The sequence below is a fragment of the Marmota flaviventris genome, chromosome 7, assembly GCF_047511675.1.
Source record: "Marmota flaviventris isolate mMarFla1 chromosome 7, mMarFla1.hap1, whole genome shotgun sequence".
Classification (NCBI taxonomy): Eukaryota; Metazoa; Chordata; class Mammalia; order Rodentia; family Sciuridae; genus Marmota; species Marmota flaviventris.
In genome coordinates, this window is record NC_092504.1 from 79,891,131 (window position 1) to 79,913,397 (window position 22,267).

At 39.7% G+C, this 22,267-nt stretch overlaps 1 pseudogene; it reads right to left on the bottom strand.

The window, feature by feature from the left end:
• Window positions 1–10,118: 10,118 nt before the first annotated feature.
• Window positions 10,119–15,812, bottom strand: LOC114092813 (gamma-glutamylcyclotransferase pseudogene; annotated as a pseudogene).
• Window positions 15,813–22,267: the final 6,455 nt, after the last annotated feature.

Sequence of the window (22,267 nt, forward strand, 5' to 3'; positions counted from 1 at the left end):
GGATGCCAACATGGCAGAGATCTGATGTCATCAGAAAGCGGTGGAGGAGAGAACTTCATCAATACCAGCGGCGACAGAAACAGTTGGTCTCCTGGTAGGGAGGGTGAGGCACAGACACCCGAGTCTCTCTCGATTTGTCGTCGAGCCAGAGGGGAGGAGCCGGGCCGCCGCCCGCGCCCGGAGCAGGCCCAGCGGCTCGCCCGCGTGGTGGTCGCGGGACCCCAATTGGAGAGGGGGCGGAGCGGAGCCGCCAACTGCGTCCACAAGGTGGGCAGACCCGCGATCCAGTGGTACACGGGCGTGGTAGGAGGAGCAGGGCAGAGCCGCCACCCGCGCCTGCAAGGTAAGCAGACCTGTGACAGACTGGCGGGTCAGGCCCAGCGGCCTGCCAGCGTGGTACACACGTCACCCCAACTGGAGTAGAGGCAGAGCAGAGCCTTCGCCCTCACCCGGATCAGGCCCCGCCGGTGTGGTGGTCACGTGACCCCAATTGGAGTGGGGGTGGAGCAGAACTGCCACCCGTGCCTGCAGGGTGAGCAGACCTGCGACCAACCTGCAGATCAGGCCCAGCGGTCCGCAGGTGTGGTAGGAAGTGCAGGGCAGAGCCGCCGCCCATGCCTGCAAGGTAGGCAGACCTGCGACAGACCGGCGGATCAGGCCCAGGAGCCTGCCGGCGTGGTACACACATCACCCCAATTGGAGTAGGGGCAGAGCAGAGTCGCCGCCCGTGCCAGGAACAGGCCCAGCGACCTGCAGGCGTGGTAGTCACGACACCCCAATTGGAGTAGGGGCAGAGCAGAGCCGCCACCGGTGCCCGAAAGGCGGGCAGACCTGCAACCGACCAGCGGGAGAGGCCCAGTGGCCAGCCGGTGCGACAGACACGTCACCCCATTTGGAGTAGGGGCAGAGCAGAGCCGCCGCCCGTGCCCGCAAGGTAGGCAGACCTGTGACCGACCGGTGGAACAGGCCTAGCGGCCGGCCAGGGTAGTAGGCACGTCACCCTAATTGGAGTAGGAACAGAATAGAGCCTTCGCCCACACCTGGAACAGGCCCAGGGATCCGCGGGTGTGGTAGACAAGTCACACCAATTGGGGGGGGGCAGAGCAGAGCCGCCGCCTGCGCCAGCAGGGTAGGCAGACCTGCAACCGACCGGCGGATCAGGCCCGGTGGCCTGCCGGCGTGGTACACTCGTCACCCCAATTGGAGTAGGGGCAGAACAGAGCCGCCACCCACGCCCGGAACAGGCCCAGTGACCTGCCGGAGTGGTAGTCACGACACCCCAATTGGAGTAAGGAGAGAGCAGAGCCGCCGCCCGAGCCTGCAAGGTAGGCAGACCGCCGCCCGACCCTGCAAGAGAGACTTTTCAACTATACAAGAGCAATATAAATATATAGGGGAAAAAACATTTCAAAAACACAACAGTTTCACCAAGCAGAAAGAAACGCAAGCAGTATGAAAAGACAAGGAAAGAAAGGACCACAAGCAATGCAGGTCAACTCAACTTTAGAAGAGGTAACAGCTGCAGGAGATGGAATGTCAGATAAAGAATTCAGGATATACATGCTTCAGATGATCTGGAGTATCAAGGAAGACATTAGACAGCAAAATCAGACAATGAAAGATCACTTTAACAATGAATTACACAAACAAATCCAGGAAGCAAAGGATCAACTATACAGGGAGATAGAGGTTATAAAAAACAAACAAACAGAAATCCTAGAAATGCAGGAAGCAATAAACCAACTTAAAAACTCAATTGAGAATACTACCAGCAGAGTAGAACACTTAGAAGATAGAACATCAGACAATGAAGACAAAGTATTTCAACTGGAAAAGAACATAGACAGCTCAGCAAGACTGTTAAGAAACCATGAGCAGAACATCCAAGAAATATGGGATAACATTAAGAGACCAAACTTAAGAGTCATTGGGATACAGGAAGATACAGAACTCCAAACCAAAGGAATGAGCAATCTATTCAATGAAATAATATGAGAAAACTTCCCAGACTTGAAGAATGAGACAGAATCCCAAAGCCTAGAAGCCTACAGGACGCCGAATGTGCAAAATCATAAGAGATCCACACCTAGACACATTATAATGAAGATGCCCAACATACAGAATAAGGAGAGAATTTTAAAAGCTACAAGAGAAAGGAAGCAGATTACATTTAGGGGTAAGCCAATCAGGATAACAGCTGATCTTTCAACACAGACTCTGAAAGCTAGAAGATCCTGGAATAACATATTTCAAACACTGAAAGAAAATGGGTTCCAACCAAGAATTGTGTATCCAGCGAAATTAAGCTTCAGGATGGAAGATGAAATTAAAACCTTCCACGATAAACAAAAGTTTGAAGAATTCGCAGCTAGAAAACCATCTCTTCAAAACATCCTCGCCAAAGCATTACAGGAAGAGGAAATGGAAAATAACAATGAAAACCAACAGTGGGAGGTAGGACAGTAAAGGGGGGGAAAATAATCAAAGAGGAAAACAAACCATGTTTAGTGACAGAAATAAACAAATATGGCTGGAAGAACAACCCATATCTCAATAATAACCCTAAATGTTAATGGTTTAAACTCACCAATTAAGAGACACAGGCTAGTAGAATGTATCACAAAACAAGACCCAACAATATGCTGCCTACAGGAGACGCATTTGATAGGAAAAGACATACATAGGCTGAATGTGAAATGTTGGGAAAAATCATATCTCTCATATGGACTTCGGAAACAAGCAGGAGTGTCCATACTCATATCAAATAAAATAGATTTCAAGCCAAAGTTAATCAAAAGGGATAAAGAGGGACACTACATACTGCTTAAGGGAACCATACACCAACAAGACATAACAATCATAAATATATATGCCCCAAACAATAGTGCAGCTATGTTCGTCAAACAAACTCTTCTCAAGTTCAAGAGTCTAATAGACCACCATACAATAATCATGGGAGACTTCAACACACCTCTCTCGCCACTGGACAGATCTTCCAAACAAAAGTTGAATAAGGAAACTATAGAACTCAATAACACAATTAATAACCTAGACTTAATTGACATATATAGAATATACCACCCAACATCAAGCAGTTACACTTTTTTCTCAGCAGCACATGGATCCTTCTCAAAAATAGATCATATATTATGTCACAGGGCAACTCTTAGACAATATAAAGGAATAGAGATAATACCATGCATCTTATCTGATCATAATGGAATGAAACTGAAAATCAATGATAAAAGAAGGAAGGAAAAAGCATACATCACTTGGAGAATGAACAATAGGTTACTGAATGATCAATGGGTTATAGAAGACATCAAGGAGGATATTAAAAAATTCTTAGAGATAAATGAAAACACAGACACAACATATTGGAATCTATGGGACACATTGAAAGCAGTTCTAAGAGGAAAATTCATTGCTTGGAGTTCATTCCTTAAAAAAAGAAAAAAACAACAAATAAATGATCTCATACTTCATCTCAAAATCCTAGAAAAAGAAGAGCAAAACAACAGCAAAAGAAGTAGTAGGCAAGAAATAATTAAAATCAGAGCTGAAATTAATGAAATCGAAACAAAAGAAACAATTGAAAAAATTGACAAAACTAAAAGTTGGTTCTTTGAAAAAATAAACAAAATCGATAGACCCTTAGCCATGCTAGCGAAGAGAAGAAGAGAGAGAACTGAAATTACTAGCATACAGGATGAAAAAGGCAATATCACAACAGACACTTCAGAAATACAGAAGATAATCAAAAATTATTTTGAATCCTTATACTCCAATAAATTAGAAGATAGTGAAGGCATAGATAAATTTCTTAAGTCATATGATCTGCCCAGATTGAGTCAGGAGGATATAGACAACCTAAACAGACCAATACCAATTGAGGAAATAGAAGAAACCATCAAAAGACTACCAACTAAGAAAAGCCCAGGACCGGATGGGTATACAGCAGAGTTTTACAAAACCTTTAAAGAGGAACTAATACCAATACTTTTCAAGCTACTTCAGGAAATAGAAAAAGAGGGAGAACTTCCAAATTCATTCTACGAGGCCAACATCACCCTGATACCTAAACCAGACAAAGACACTTCAAAGAAAGAAAACTACAGACCAATGTCTCTAATGAACCTAGATGCAAAAATCCTCAATAAAATTCTGGCGAATCGGATACAAAAACATATCAAAAAAATTGTGCACCGTGATCAAGTAGGATTCATCCCTGGGATGCAAGGCTGGTACAATATACGGAAATCAATAAATGTTATACACCACATCAATAGACTTAAAAATAAGAACCATATGATCATCTCGATAGATGCGGAAAAAGCATTCGACAAAGTACAGCATCCCTTTATGTTCAAAATTCTAGAAAAACTAGGGATAACAGGAACATACCTCAATATTGTAAAAGCAATTTATGCTAAGCCTCAGGCTAGCATCATTCTGAATGGAGAAAAATTGAAGGCATTCCCTCTAAAATCTGGAACAAGACAGGGATGCTCTCTCTCTCCACTTCTGTTCAACATTATTCTCGAAACACTGACCAGAGCAATTAGACAGACGAAAGAAATTAAAGGCATAAAAATAGGAAAAGAAGAACTTAAATTATCACTATTTGCAGAAGACATGATTCTATACCTAGCAGACCCAAAAGGGTCTACAAAGAAACTATTAGAGCTAATAAATGAATTCAGCAAAGTGACAGGATATAAAATCAACACGCATAAATCAAAGGCATTCCTGTATATCAGCGACAAAACTTCTGAAATGGAAACGAGGACAACCACTCCATTCACAATATCTTCAAAAAAAATAAAATACTTGGGAATCAACCTAACAAAAGAGGTGAAAGACTTATACAATGAAAACTACAGAACCCTAAAGAGAGAAATAGAAGAAGATCTTAGAAGATGGAAAAATATACCCTGTTCATGGATAGGCAGAACTCACATCATCAAAATGGCGATATTACCAAAAGTTCTCTATAGTTTTAATGCAATGCCAATCAAAATCCCAACGACATTTCTTGTAGAAATAGAGAAAGCAACCATGAAATTCATATGGAAAAATAAAAGACCCAGAATAGCAAAAACAATGCTAAGCAGGAAGTGTGAATCAGGCGGTATAGCGATACCAGACTTCAAACTATACTACAGAGCAATAGTAACAAAAACAGCATGGTACTGGTACCAAAACAGGTGGGTGGACCAATGGTACAGAATAGAGAACACAGAAACCAATCCACAAAACTACAACTATCTTATATTTGATAAAGGGGCTAAAAGCATGCAATGGAGGAAGGATAGCATCTTCAACAAATGGTGCTGGGAAAATTGGAAATCCATATGCAACAAAATGAAACTGAATCCCTTTCTCTCGCCATGCACAAAAGTTAATTCAAAATGGATCAAGGAGCTTGACATCAAACCAGAGACACGCCGTCTGATCGAAGAAAAAGTTTGCTACGATCTACATACGGTGGGGTCGGGCTCCAAATTCCTCAATAGGACACCCATAGCACAAAAGTTAATAACTAGAATCAACAAATGGGACTTAATCAAAGTAAAAAGTTTTTTTCTCAGCAAGAGATACAATAAGAGAGGTAAATAGGGAGCCTACACCCTGGGAACAAATCTATACTCCTCACACTTCAGATAGAGGCCTAATATCCAGAGTATACAAAGAACTCAAAAAATTAGACAATAAGAAAACAAACAACCCAATCAATAAATGGGCCAAGGACCTGAACAGACACTTCTCAGAGGAGGACATACAGTCAATCAACAAGTACATGAAAAAATGCTCACCATCTCTAGCTCTCAGAGAAATGTAAATCAAAACCACCCTAAGATACCATCTCACTCCAGTAAGATGGGCAGCCATTATGAAGTCAAACAACAACAAGTGCTGGCGAGGATGTGGGGAAAAGAGTACACTTGTACATTGCTGGTGGGACTGCAAATTGGTGCAGCCAATTTGGAAAGCAGTATGGAGATTTCATGGAAAGCTGGGAATGGAGCCACCATTTGACCCAGCTATTCCCCTTCTCGGTCTATTCCCTAAAGACCTAAAAAGAGCATGCTACAGGGACACTGCTACATCGATGTTCATAGCAGCACAATTCACAATAGCAAGACTGTGGAACCAACCTAGATGTCCTTCAATAGACGAATGGATAAAAAAATGTGGCATTTATACACAATGGAGTATTACTCTGCATTAAAAAATGACAAAATCATAGAATTTGCAGGGAAATGGATGGCATTAGAGCAGATTATGCTAAGTGAAGCTAGCCAATCCCTAAAAAACAAATGCCAAATGTCTTCTTTGATATAAGGAGAGTAACTAAGAACAGAGTAGGGACGAAGAGAAGGAGAAGAAGATTAACATTAAACAGGGATGAGAGGTGGGAGGGAAAGGGAGAGAGAAGGGAAATTGCAATGAAATGGAAGGAGACCCTCAGGGTTATACAAAATTTCATACAAGAGGAAGTGAGGGGAAAGGGGAAAATAATACAAGGGGGAGAAATGAATGACAGTAGAGGGGGTAGAGAGAGAAGAGGGGAGGGGACGGGAGGGGAGGGGAGGGGAGGGGGGATAGTAGAGGATAGGAAAGGCAGCAGAACACAACAGACACTAGTATGGCAATATGTAAATCAATGATGTGTAACTGATGTAATTCTGCAATCTGTATATGGGGTAAAAATGGGAGTTCATAACCCACTTGAAACAAAGTGTGAAATATGATATATCAAGAAATTTGTAATGTTTTGAACAACCAACAATAAAAAATTTAAAAAAAAAATCCCAATGCAACAAAATGAAATTAAACCCTATCTCTCACCATGCAAAAAAACTTAACTCAAAATGGATAAAGGACCTAGGAATTAAACCAGAGACTCTGTGGCTAATGAAAAAAAAAAAAAAAGTGGGCCCTAATCTTCATCATGTGGGATTAGGCCCAACTTCTTAATAAGACTCCTATAGTGCATGAATTAAAACCAAGAATCAATAAATGGGAGGGAATCAAACTAAAAAGTTTTTTTTTTTTCTCAGCAAAAGAAACAATCTGTGAGGTAAATAGCCTACATCCTGGGAGCAAATATTTACCTCTCACACATCAGATAGAGCACTAATCTCTAGGGTATTTAAGAACTGAAAAAGCTAAGCACTGAAAAAACAAATAACCCAATCAACAAATAGGCCAAGGACCTGAACAGACACTTCTCAGAAGACGATATACAATCAATCAACATATGTGAAAAAAATGCTCATCATCTCTAGCAATCAGAGAAATTCAAATCATAACTATTCTGAGATATCATCTCACTCCAGTCAGAATGGCAGCTATTATGAAGATAAACAACAATATGTTGCCAAGGATGTGGGGGAAAAAGGTACACTCATACATGCTGGTGGGACTGCAAATTGGTGCAGCCAATATGGAAAGCAGTATGGAGATTCCTTGGAAATCTGGGAATGGAACCACCTTTTGACCCAGCTATTCTTCTTCTTGGACTATACACAAAGGATTTAAAAACAGCATACTACAGGGACACAGCCACATCAATGTTTATAGCAGCACAATTCACAATATCTAAACTGTGGAGCCAACCTAGATGCCGTTCAGTGGATGAATGGATAAAAAATATGTGGTATATACACGATGGAATTTTACTCAGCAATAAAAGAGAATAAAATCATGGCATTTGCATGTAAATGGATGGCATTGGAGAAGATAATGCTAAGTGAAGTTAACCAATCCCAAAAAAACAAATGCCAAATGTTTTCTCTGATATGGGGTAGGGAGGGGGAACATGAGAGAAATAGATGAATTCTAGATAGGGAAGAGGGGAGGGGGGGAGAGGGAGGAGGCAGGGGATTAGCAAAAATGGTGAATTGTGATGGACATAATTATCCAAAGTACATGTATGAAGATACAAATTGGGTGTCAACCTATTTTATATAAAAACAGATATATGAAGAATTGTGGTATATATGTATAATAAGAATTGTAAAGCAAAAAAAGTACATGTATAAAGACATGAATTGGAATTAGCATACTTTATATAAAAAAGATATGAAAAATTGTGCTATAAATATGTAATAATAATAGTAATGAATTCTGCTGTCATGTAGAAATACAAATACCATTATGTTCTACCCAGTAAACTTCCTTTGATCATAAAAAAAAATGAACCCATCCATCTCATCTGTGGAAGGGAGGGAGTAGAGTGACTGACAGGTGGGATGCTGCATTGATGTGTCTGTTTATGGCCTGCATCACTGCATTTGGGTTCTGCCCTAGAGGAGGAGCTGGGCTGAGGGGAGTGACATACCTAGAAGAACTATTTACTTCTAATTCGGCAGGTTTGGGAAGATGAAGAAATAACCCTTCCAGGTCAGAATTTTGCATGGAAAATGAACACCTAGCCTGTCTCTAGGAGTACAAATGGGGACAAGATCTAGTTGTGAGCACAGGAGTAAAGTTACAGCCCTTATCAAGAGGCATGGGACTATGGGCTAGACCTATGGCCTTGGCCAACTCTGTGTAATTATTAGGATCTGGAGGCAGGAATCTTCAGAACAGCAGTATCTTGTGCCAGAATGGGGCACTGCTAACTTCCTCAAGAGCAGGTGAGAGACTCAGAGTGCGCAGTGTTAACTCCTTAAGATAGAGACACTGTGAGGGCTGAAACCCTTCCTTCTCCACACTCACAAGAGGGCCTGGGGAGCCAGACTGGTTTTCGGGAATTCAATTCTGGCGTCCTTTCTGAAGATGGGAGCAAGTGTCCAGGTGATTCCATTACCTGCACTGGGTAGCTAGATGGATGTCCCAGGTGAGGTGGGTGGGGAAAGGATCACAGGAGCCCTCAGGCTGAGAAAATGAGGAATGAGGGTGCAACCTTGGGCAGGGGTCACTTTTCCAAGGACAGCGTTTCCCCTGGGGAGCTGGAGTGTGCAGAGAGCAGAAGTGGGTTGGGTGCCCCCCACGGTGGCCCTGGGGCTAGCCGAAGTGGGTGGGGAGGAGCAACCACTCAGTACTTGGGCTTCACAGTTTAGCTCTACAACAGATGGAGTCCATGAAATGAGGGGGCCGTGCTGCCCAAAGGGCGTCAGCGGTGCTAAGGAGGCTAGGCCTGGCCTAGGTTAGGGGAATCCTGCTAAGCATTTAGATTTCTCAGCTGAGAGGGGGCCATGGCACAGGGTGCAGCTGCTTCATTGAGGCAGGAAGTGCGCTGTCGCCAGAGGAGGCCCCCAGGAGCAGTACCCAGCCAAGGTGCAGCTCAGTGGCCCCAAGACCCTGCCATCCTTCTTCTCTCTGCTTGGAGCATCCACAAAGCAATCCTGCCTCCTCAGGAACCTCGGGGCGCCCCACGGATAGCTCCAGTTGCACAAGTGAACCCAACTTCGCTGCTGGGGGAAGGGGGTAGGGGTAGGGGTGAGGCATCGAATGAAAGACACTCTGGACACGGGAAGTGGGGGCCAAAAACTCAGCCTGGGGCGTCCCGGGCGCGACGTTGCCCGACCCTTGCACCACTCTGGAGGGTGCTGGAGGGTCTATGAATGGCAGTGCTTTGTCTATTGTTTTTAAATCCCTGAAATTAAGGCTAAGATTATTATTCTTTAATATTTTAAACTACTAGGGCTACTGCAGGAATCGCTGTGATTAAGAACTTTTGTTATACCCACTTTGACATGTATGTATATGCTTATTTGATCACTCAGTAAGCTTAAAAGTATCTTCAACTTCCATTTTAATTTTGCCTTACAGGATACATTTTGGTGATTAATATATGGTTAATGGTTCAGACATCACATTAGAAAATGCCGCAAATAACTCACACGCAGGTCAGCATGAACAAGGAAGAACAAGCAGAAGAAGCCAAAGAAGCAGAAGCAGAAGCTCTTTTATTGTATACATCAGTCTTTTTATAGTATTGTGTACAAAGCATTCCAACAGCAATGAATCAGGTCTTTAAGCTAGCTAAACTTAGTATACAGAAGTAACTTACTAATCAGAAGTGACCTGCTTCTCATGGCTTAATCTACTCTTGGGCCGGAGCATTCTGAACTCTGCTCTTTGTTAAGAACAGATAAAAATTTTTCTTAGAGCCCTCCTAGCTCACTTGGCAGAACATCCCATTTGCAGGCAAGCTCCACCAATGACAGCAAACTTCTCATCTGCAAGGACTTGGCAGTCACGTCTGATTCTCTACAGAAAAAAAGCATTAGGATAAAAGGGTTTTAAAATCATTATTTTGTGTCTTGGTTACTCAATAAAATTTTCATAATTTTCATGGTTTAAAGCGGTGGATCTCAAAGTATGATCACCAGCTCAAGCAAAGGGACACCAGGAGGGAATTTGTTTGAAATGAAAATTCTCAGGTTCTATCTAAGACCTGTTCAGTCAGAAATTCAGGGCCACATCTTATCTATCAGTGTTCAGCTAATGCTCCAGAAGATTATGATGCCTTAATCATTTAACTACTGAACCATAGTGGCAACATGGAAGATGAGGGTAAAAACCTTTGGCTAAAATAATCTTGGAAAAATCATGTACAGAACAAAAATTTCCTTGCTGGCTAACTGTAAAAGCAAGCCTTAATTATTTTAATGCCACCAGTGATATACAGAGGAATATGTACTGCTAAAATGTGAAATTGTTTAAATTCTTCATTACCAGAGTTTCATTATTATGTTGTCATCTAATAAGCTAGAGAACTTCATTTGAACTTGACTAATTATATTCTTACTTTGTTCACAATATTGTTATATTCACCACTTTGACCAGTGGTGCCAGCTGGACTGTTGACACATATTCTTTCCACAGTGCCCTCAATCTGTGGCAGTCTCTATTCAGAGATGAGTTTTATATCTTAGACTGCAGAAGCAGTGACATCATCAGCATTAGCTGATTAGTTAGCTCATCTGACCAGCATTCTAAGGAGAATTGTCCTGGTGTACATGAAAGAAAATAGCTTTCTAGAGATAGCACAAACTATTCTTAGTTCTCATTGTGCATAAGAGAAAGCCCAGGTCTTTTAAGATAATACATATGTGGATTTTCCTGCCCAGGCTTGCTCTAAGTGTTCCCTTAACTTGGCAAGGTTTTTGGGAATTAATAGGGGCATCCAGGGACATGGAGTTTTATTGCCCCCCCCCTTTAGTAATGATATACTTGGATAAGCTGTTATACAGATAACCATGGAAATAATGGTATAATATTCTCATCTAAAAATAATGACAAGAATCATATTACTAGAAATTATAATAAAGGGATTGAGCCTCTCTATAATGAAGACAATGGTAAATCTGCCTCTTAAAAATGCATTTGAAACCAATATGACAATATAATATGCAAAGCAAATTTGAAGACAATTATTGTATCTGTAAATCATTAATATTTTGGGCAGATAATCAGAAAATAATTAAACAATATTACTTATATCATTTTTTTCTAACATCAGCTTTGGAAGGATTCCTGGGCATGGAAAATTAATGGTGTTGCCAACAAAAGTTTCCACAGGTGTTTTGAAAATCTCTATTATGGAGTGGATATCATTGATTTGTCCAAGAAACATAAACCATAGGTGCTCATTATGGTAAGAAAGTCCTAATTTGTGCTTAGTAGAGAAGAGAGATGCAATTTGTATCATTGATTCAGTTTTAAAATATATTCTAAATGTATAAATTATATTTTTATGTTTGATGTATTTTTTACACATGTATGAAATGGATGCAAGTTACAAAATCATTAAGTTTTGAATACATTTGTTGTGGTGATAAGAACACTCAACATGAGTATACTTTCTTAACAAATTCTAAGTTTGCAATAACTAGGTTTAATGTTGTAAAGCAGATCTCTAGAACTTATTTATTTTTAGTAACTGAAATTTTACATGAGTTATATGGCTATTCTCCATTTTCGTTTACTCTCAGGCTCTGGTAACTACTATTCTATTCTCTGCTTCTATGAGTCTGACTATTTTAGATACCCCATCTAAGTGGAATCACGCAATAATTGTCCTTCTGCACATGACTTATTTAATTTACCCTATGGTTCCCCTCATTCATCTATGCTTCTGCATATGGCAGGATTTCCTTTTCAAATGCTAAATAATATTTCAGTGTATGTGTGTTGTTTTCTATATCCACTCATCCATTGATGGATGTTTATATTGTTATGCATTGATGGATGTTTATATTGTGAATAACGCTAGAATAAAAATGGGAGTGGAAAGTCTTTTGAGATCCTTATTTCAAATCTTTTGAATAAATACCCAGAAATGCGATTTCTAGATAATTTAGTAGTTTTACTCTTCATTTTTGTAAGAACCTCCACATAAATTTCCCTAGGGACTGCATAAGTTCACATTCCCACCAACACTTTAGGGTTCCATTTTTTCCATATCTTCATCAACACATTTATTTGTTTAGATATTAGCCATCCTAACAAATGTGAGGTTATATCTCATTGTTTTGATTTTCATTTCCCTGATAATTAGTGATATTGACAGCACTTTCATAAGCCTGTTTGCCATCTTTCTTAATATTCCTTTGGCTATACAGGGTTCTCTATTGTTCTGTGTGAAATTTAAGTTTTGTTTTTTTTTCTCTTTCAACTAAGAAGGCCATGGGTATTTTGGTAAAGAATGGATTAAGTCTGTATATGACTTTGTATTGCATTTCCATTTTAATAGTATTGTTAATTGTATACCATCCATGAACATGACATGTATTCCTGTCTTATTTACTTTATTGTGTTTTGGAGTTTTCTATATACTTCAAGTTTTTTTAACCTCCTTCATTGAGTTTATCCTCAGTATTTTATTCTTCTTGAAGTTACTGTAAATAAGAATGCTTTCTTAATTTCTCTGTCATCTTTCTGTTATGGTGACAATACACTTATAAAATATACAATTTATAAGAAGAAAACGTTTATTTTGGTTCATTGTTTCACAGGTTTCAGTTAATGTCTTCCATTTCTTCTGAGACCTTTCTTTTATATTCATTTGGTTTTATTGCCTTTTCGGTGGGTTACAAGGTATTGAACTCAGTCAATGGACCCTGATGTGTTTGGTCTAAGGCAGCAAAATATATCCTGCTAGATGGTATGGCAGAGGAAGCCTGTTTGCCTCATGGTAGCTAGTTGGAAAAGAGGGATAAAAGAGGGGGCCAGGATCCCAATATCCCTTTCAAGAATATACACCCAGTGACTCAACTTTCTTCCACTAGGCCCCACCTTCCAAAAGTTCTACCCCCAGGCAGTAGAACCACAGGCTAAGAACCAGGCTTCTTCTTTTTTTTTTTTTTTTTTTTTTAATTGATGGCCCAGCTAGGAAGGTCTTTAGTTTAAGCTCTTCCCTTGAGAAGCTTTTTTTTTTTAATTTTGTATTGTTGGTTGTTCAAAACATTACAAATTTCTTGACATATCATAATCCACGCTTTGATTCAAGTGGGTTATGAACTCCCACCTTCACCCCATACACAGATTGCAGAATCACATCAGTTACACATCCATTGATTTACATATTGCCATACTAGTGTCTGTTGTGCTCCACTGCCTTTCCCATCCTCCACCATCCCCCCTCCCCTCCTCTCCCCTCCCCTCCCCTCCTCTCTCTCTACCCCCTCCACTGTATAACCCTGAGGGTCTCCTTCCATTTCCATCCAATTTCCCTTCTCTCTCCCTTTCCCTCCCACCTCTCATCCCTGTTAAATGTTAATCTTCTTCTCCTGCTCTTCGTCCCTACTCTGTTCTTAGTTACTCTCCTTATATCAAAGAAGACATTTGGCATTTGTTTTTTAGGGATTGGCTAGCTTCACTTAGCATAATCTGCTCTAATGCCATCCATTTCCCTGCAAATTCTATGATTTTGTCATTTTTTAATGCAGAGTAATACTCCATTGTGTATAAATGCCACATTTTTTTTATCCATTCATCTATTGAAGGGCATCTAAGAACCTGGCTTCTAACACATGAGCCTTTGAGGCCTAGGGGTGGAAAACTATAGGTTTAATCTTGAATGTCCCCCAAGGGCCAACGTGTTGAAGGCTTGATCCCCAGCCTGTGGTACTATTGGGATGCAGTGGAACCTTCAAGAGATATGGCTTATTGAAAGTAGGCTAGGTCATTGGGGGTACATTGAGGGAGCACGGTACTCCAGCTTCCTCTATCTCTCTGTTTCCCATATGCCATGAGGTGAACAGTCCTCCTTAGTCATGTGCTTCCACCATGATGAAATTTCTCATGATAGGCACAAGGCAACAGAGCCAAGCAACCACAGAATGAAACTTCTGAAATCTAAGACAAAATAAATCTTTTCTCCTTATAAGTTGATTATCTCTGGTATTTTGTCACAGTATCAGAAAGCTGACTAATAGAGTTTCCTTAGGAACACAACAGTTGTTTTTTTTTTTGTGTTAATTTTTTTATCCTGAAACTTCACTGTATTTTTCACTAATTCTAATTTTTAAAATGTTTAGTATTTTTATATCTAAGATATCACCTGGAAGAAGAGATAATTTTACTTCTTCCTTTCCAACTTGGATGCTTTTTATTTCCTTATCTTGCCTAATTGCTGACTATGGTTTTTACTAAGATGTTGACTACAAATGGTGAGAGTGGGCATTGTTGCTTTGTTCTTTTTTTCTCCAGTTTCCAAAATTTTATTATCAATTTTGCCAGTAGTTGCTTACTCTTATTAAACTAATTAAACAAACAAACAAACAAAAATCCCAGATAGAGATGAGCAATTTTCCAGCCCTATAATCAAGCAAACTGCATATATATATTCTTGTCACAGAGCAAGAGGACACTTAAGATCAACCCAAGAAGAGCTTTAAGTATCCTCAGGAATACATCTACTTGTCACTCTAGATCTAGACAGTCCCTTTTTAATTGTCTAACTCTTCACCCAGATGCTTTTTACAATCTGAAAATATAAAATCACTCAAATGAAGTACCCCTTCAGAACATTGTTGAAACAGATTAAACATGAAGATATTGCAGACCATTATTCTTAAATGTTAAAAATATTTATATTAGTAAATAGAATATTTTTACTCTTGGATATATTCTGTTACATTCTAAAGATCTTTTGTTCTGCCTTTTCGATAATGTCTTCCATTTCTTCTGAGACCTTTCCTTTATAGTCATTTGGTTCTATTGCTGTTTTTTTTTGTGTGTGTGTGGGGGGGGAGGGTACCAGGGATTTAACTCAGGAGCACTTAGTCACTAAGTCACATCCTGAGTTCTATTTTATTTTATTTTATTTTTTAATGTAGAGACAGGGTATCACTGAATTTCTTAGCCTTGCCTTTGCTGAGGCTGGCTTTGAACTCGCAAACCTCCTGCTTGAGTCTCCTGAGTCATTGAGATTACAGGCATGTACCACTGCATCTGGCTTGTTCTATTGCTTTTAGCTTCTCCAGTGGCAAACCATTTTCTTTTGCACCTATGCAAATAACTTTTATATATAGTGGGGATGGGGAAGCATACTCATGATTTGTCATTAGAAAGATTTGACAGGTTCTTTCCTTCTTGAGTTGAAAATTTCTCTTCTATTACAAAATATATTCAACTTTTAACCTCCCTTTTCCCCCATGCCACCTCTGACTTATTTTGCCTTAGTAATTGCCAAAGTCAAGCTTAAAATTCTGCAGGTGGGTCATGAAGCAGAGAGTGGCCAAATGGTTTTGGAGATGGATCCTCTCTGTCATTTAGTTGCTGCCATAGGTGAAATACAGAAAACCTTCCTTCTCCTGGCCTGTGCCTTTCTCGCAACATGAGCTAGCCATATCTCACCAGAGCCTGCACTGCACCATCCCAGAGGTTGGGAAGCAGGATTGCAAGAAACCCACAGCAACCTGGTGCTGCTGCCAATGGAGGAAACTGGTATTTGAGGCCTAGGGGCTGGGGAAGACTCCCTTGCTTTGTTTTTGATTTTCAAGGAATTTTTTATTTTTATTTATTTATTTATTTTTTACCATTCAAAACATTAGCTTTCTATGGATGGCTTTTATTTTGTGAAGATAATATCCTTCTATTCTTAGTTGTTGAAGTTTTTATCATGAAATGATCTTGAATTTTTTCAAATGCCTTCTCTGAGTCTATTAATATAATCAACTGATTTTTAATCTTTTGTTCTGTTTATTTAGTTGATCACATTAATTGATTTTAATATATTGACCCACCCTTGTAACCCAGGAATAAATCCCATTTAGTCATGATGTATTATCTATTTAATTGTTTTATTGAATTCAGTTCTCTGTTATTTTGTTATAGATTTTTGCTTCTGTGTTCATCAGAAGCTTTGTTTTGTGGTTTTGCTTTTTAAATCATCTTTAATTTTGGTTGTAAGGGCATTGATGGTAGTATGGTCCTCATGAAATATGGTTCTTGATATTTTACTTTACTGGCCACTAATTATTAGCTTCTAGAAGCATTTGACACAGCCCCTGAAATACTCATGTTTTCCTGATTACTATTTTTGTTTCTATTCATTTTAGGATTTTTTTTTTTTTTTTAAGTTTGGGGTCATTCCTGGAGTCCTATCTCCTTAGCACTTCTCCTGTCCCTTTGTCTTTTGAAGAGCATGGCATTTCATATCTGCCTCCTCCAGTCCTTCCTGCTGAGGGAATACAAGCATTATACTATTAAAAATGCTTTTATGGCCCTGGAGCATTAGTGCGCACCTGTGGGAGAATGAGACAAGATGACTGCAAATTCAAGGCCAGCCTTGGAAACGGATCAACAGCTTTAGCAATTTAGTGAGACCCTGTCTCAAAATAAAAACTATAAAGGACTGGGGATATAGCTTAGTGATGGGATACTTTCTTAGCATGTGGAAGGCCCTGTGTTTAATACCTAGGACTCGGGGGGGGGGAATTATTACATGTGAATTAATTTTATTTCCATATAAACTGTGAGACATAATGCAAAGAATGGATTCTCATAAATCTAACTTTTCAGGAACTTAATCCTAGGGAGCTAGTGTGGGTTTGAAATGAGACCCCTGGGTTTCCAGATGTGTAAGTTCCACAGAGAAGCTAAAGAAGGTGACTCATACCCCTACATATCTAGTGATCAGTTCCATTTGTATCTCCATTTAAATTTACATTGCTAGGTAAGAATTTGCTAAAGAACTCCTCATTTAAAAGGGACTGGAATCTGATCTTGGAAACCTTGAGCCAAAGGTTTGGCCACAGTTGCAGAGTTAGGACTGAGATTCTTTCTTTTACTTACAGCCTGTCCTATCACACTAGAAAGTGTCTTAGACAAAGCAAATACCTACTAAATATGTTTGTTATCAGTAGCTGTGATCTAAACATAATTTTAAGTAACATGAGGAAAAAACAACTTGATTGATAAATATAAAGGGTCTTCTCTCTGTGGCCCATTATTTGGTTTATTTACTGAATTAATTTCATTGTAATTCTTCTAAGGGCATACCAAAAACGTTGGATATTTCCAAATAAATACCAAGTGAACATGGCACCATTATTATTTTTTTTAGTTGTCAATTGACTTTATTTTGTTTAGTTATATGTGGTGCTTAGAATTGAACCCAGTGCCTCACACATGCTAGGCGAGTGCTCTACCACTAAGCCACAACTCCAGCCCAGCACCATTATTTTTTGAGGGGGTAAAGGACAGGATTGGGGTTCAAAGTATAAACTTAGTGTATATGCACATTCTCATTTACATTAATTTTTTCTAATCATTATTCCTCTTTCTTTATTCTTCTAATTTGAGCCCCAACCCAAATATGGGGTATTTTCTTCATTATTAGTATGTTTGTTTATTTATAGAAATGCAAATGTAAGTGTCCAAAATCTAAGCATGATGGGAAAATAATTCATGTTGTCTGTACTTCCATTAGTTTGAGATGCTACTAGTTGCACTCTTGATTTGAAGGCCTCTGATTTGACACACTGGACGTTTGACCATGTTTATAAACAATTTATTTTTAATATCCTTGAACTAAGCAGACATTTCTTTGTTCTTATTCTGTGAAATGAGAGAAAAATAATTTCCATACACATCCTCGGTTCATTCTTAACTATTTGAAATGAGGAGGGATATACACACATACATACACAATATATATGTTACATATATGTACATATATAATATGCACACATACATATATGAACACATATAAACGTACACAGCATTATATAAATACATATTATGTATGTATGTTTATGTGTTTGTGGATATATATATTTGTGTGTGTGTTTGTGTGTGTGTATACACACTCACATATACATACAGAGAGAGTGCAGTCACTGTGGAACAGCCTAAATTTGTATACTTGGTCCTACTATGATCACTTGTCTTAGTCTCCCTTGCATAACAACTACTCAAGTTTGTCTGTGTGGACACCTCATATGATGCTTTTGCATTACTTTCCTGGCAGCTATGGCCTGCATTTGAGGCTTTCAAAGGGTTTTCCCATCAAGGGAATGTGTGACCCACACAAGAAATGTCATAGGTTCACTATTTATATAAAATTATACTAAGTATCAGTTATCTGAAGATTTAATCACTTGCCTTGTTCATAGCAAATAATTTGTTGTACATTTTAAAAAGTCAATTCTGAATTAGAATAAATTAAAATTAAAAAGAGACATCAATATTTTTTTTAATTTCAGTTTTCTTGATAATCATTTGCAAAGCATTTAAGACAATGTCTTTTTAAAATGAACTTAAAAATGGCATGAAGAGATGTTGATGTGTACAGTTCAACTCATTGAAAAAATATGTCTTACATATAAATTGTTTTAAGTGAGCAGAAGTTGTAAACAGTGAGTAAAGTTTTAAAAAATCAATCATAATTAGTTAATGGCAGCATTTAGGCAGGTTAAGCCAATGCACTTGAGATCCTTCAACTAGACTAGAATAAGTCTAGTTTGCTTGATTTTGAAAATAAGGATGTGTAGTATTCTGATTCAGAGTGATATCCCCAAATCTTTCACTCTGTGCCTCTGAATCTTCCTGATGCATAATTGAGATGGAAGGTCACTACCCTAGAGAAGATGTGATAAAGAACAATGCAGTATGAGCCTCATGGGAGAAAAGTCCCACTTCATGAGCAACTCAGAGTGTCACATACCCTCAGCCTTTCTGTGACACTGTGTCTTCTTTGCAGCTCTGTATGAGTGGTCATGTGAAGCCTATAAGAATAGCAGAAATTTTTTATGCTCTACTACATTGACTCGGATGGAAGTGGCCCTCTAGGACCAGCTCTTGTGTACTGTAACATGACCTGTATGTTACACTCTTCTGTAATTGTTAAATTCCCATGGGTTTTTACTGTGTGCAAAATCAAAATTAATAAAGTCAAGCATTTACTTAGTTGACATGCTTATTTAAATGTGCATTGTGATTGTAATGTGAATGCCAAGAAGTATTTTTTAAAATGTTATAAAACAAGTAAAAGGTGGTAGTTAAATGTTGTGTCTTATTTTCTGGAAATGTTCTTTCCTTGTGAAATAATTACCAATAAGTCTTTGCTTATTAGTTTAACACAAAAAGGATAAGTGTTTTTTTTTTTTTACATCAATAAATGTCAAATATTTCAGATGATGGACATGTTGTCTGTGGCCTCACACCTGCTAGGCAAATGCTCTACAGCTGAGCTTCATTTCCAGCCCTCTATTCACTTTCTAAATCCATGAAAATGTCCTCTTGGCTTTCTTTCGAATATCTCTAAAATATTTTATTTTATTCTCTGGATTTTTTGAGGTATAATTGACAAATAAAATTATATATATTTAAAGTATACAACTAGCTGTTTTGAAATATGTATACATGGTGAAATGTTTGCCCTTGTTAAGCAAATTAGTGTAGCCATCACCTTATGCCCTATGTAATTCTTCCTTCCTTTCTTTTCTTTCTCTCTTTCTTCCTTTCTTTTCTTTGGTCAGACAGTTAAGATCTACTGTCTTAGTACATATCAAGTATATAGTACAGTGTTGTTATTATAGTCACCCTAATGCATGATATGTGATCAGAGATTATTTATTCTTCATATCTGAAATGTTGTACCTTTTGAGCAACATCTCTCCATTTCCCCCTTGCCCAAGCGCTGAAACTACCATTCTATTCTGTACTTCTAAGAGTGCCTTGTTTTGGATTTTTTCTGGAACATAATAGATATTTGCAAACAGCTTTAAAAAAAAAGCCTGATTTAGTTTACTATTTCTAAATCATATATATTTCATGTGACCATGTATTCACATATTCGATATGTAAGGAAGAGCTTTTTTACCTAGAAAACCAGTTATAAGATAATTGTGTGTGGTTGAGAGCAATAAATACATGTTGTACACAAATCCTTGACTCTTCCTATTTGACATCTGCTCCTGCAAGTAGAGGAGCTCAGAAGAACTTAATTATCAAGTCTAGAGAATGACAACTACCCTAACTTAATTGGTGTGAGCCACAGCCTCTCCGAACATCTACAGATCTTGTCTCTTCTTCTGTAACTGTACATGTGTGTACCTCTCCTCCTCAACATCATTTCACCAACTAAAAGGGGACAACCCTCCTTTGGGGAACTGTTTCTGTATTACCCTAACAGTATAGAAACAGTTAATTCGACCTCTGCTGAATTTGATCCTGCACATTCTCAGATAACATTAAGAAAAATACCAGTTCTAGATGATACTAAGAATTATGAGTCAGCTATAATTTGGTATCCATTATTACTACTATATACTGCCCTAATAGAGCTGCAATTTCCACAAGGAGGGAATTATGCATGGATTAATTTATGAGGGTTTGCAAATAGTTTTTTTAAAAAGCCTGATGTAGTTTACTATGTTGCTCCTGCTGGCCTGGAACTGGCGATCCTCCTGCCTCTCTCTCCGGAGTAGCTAGGAACAAAGCCATGTGCCATTGCGCGGGGTTTTGTAATTGGAAACAAAAATTTACTTGAAAATAAAGTCATCTGATGGCTTCTCAGTACCTGAGTCCAAGCCTTTCATTTCCTACTTCCCTCACCACCTCAGAATCTTTGCTCCATTCCCACCTGCCCAGTCTATCCTATTCAATCTACCAAATCGTCCCAGATACCTCCAAGAGTTTTCTTCTTTGGATTTTCCTCTAAAATGCTGTATAATTATGTTCCAGCATTCACACAAAAGAAGAGTACTAGACACTGACTTAGATGAACTTGACACTTCCTGGAATCCAAGATTCCACATTGCTCATGGAGGGCGTCAGCAAAGCCCAGCTCTACTAAAGGGAGCCCTCAACTGGGGTCTGGGCACCAGATAGTTTCAGCCCGGGCACCAGATAGTTTCAGCCCCGGCATTACCGCTCAAATGCGGAGAACTACACTTCCCAGAATCCTGGAGTCTCGAGTGGACTACATTTCCCAGACGAACTAGCGGCCAATCCTGTTCCACCCTGCTCTGGCCTTGTAGACCTTTGGGGCCTCGGAGTGTCCGCGGCTGGGTGCGCTATTCAAGGGTCTGAGATCGGTCGCGGACTAGATTCCCACGCCAGGCTGCTGGCGGACGGGGCGGTTCCGGAGCCTCCAGCTTGCGGAGCCCTGTCCCGCGAGGTGTCGCCCCGGGTGCCCCAGGCCAGGGGAGGTAAGCAGCAGAGGACGGTGGGAAGCGGATCGGGGCCTCGGGAGAATGCTGCGTCTGGAGTGGGGAAGTGGCCCTTAAGGTGTGTGGAGAAGCTTTTTTGATCAGGGCGACACCCCAGGACCTGTCACCAGTCCCCGCTAGCCATCCCGCGACATCGCCTCAGATGTGTCAGGTTGTGCACTTATCCCGAGTTTGCAGCAGGCCCGTCTCCTGATTTCCCAGGTCTGTCCACAGTACCTGCCCAGCCCTACCCTACCCTGCTGTGTCCTGCTGCTGTTTGGTTTGCTGCGGGACTCAGTGGAACGTGTGAGAAAATGAGTTTCTTCCCTATGGCTTCAGCACTTGCAGTGGCGGGCGTCGTGACCAGTCTCACTGAGGAGAGAGGTGCTGGCTCTCTGATGGCACAATCAGGATTAGTACCCAGGTCTTTTGGTTTCTGTGCCTGATCCCCTTCCCTCCATTGGAAAGCTACTGTTTTTCTTTTATGGAACAGCTTTCTCTAAAATCTGGGAATCGATTCCTCTACAGGAGGCAGAGGAATTTGGGTGGAAATTTTGGAGAAAAATTGCAAGGTGCACAGTGAGATTAGAGTAGATGCTCAGGGACCGAAATCCTGGTACCATTTTCACTGGCTTTGTGAAGTGGTG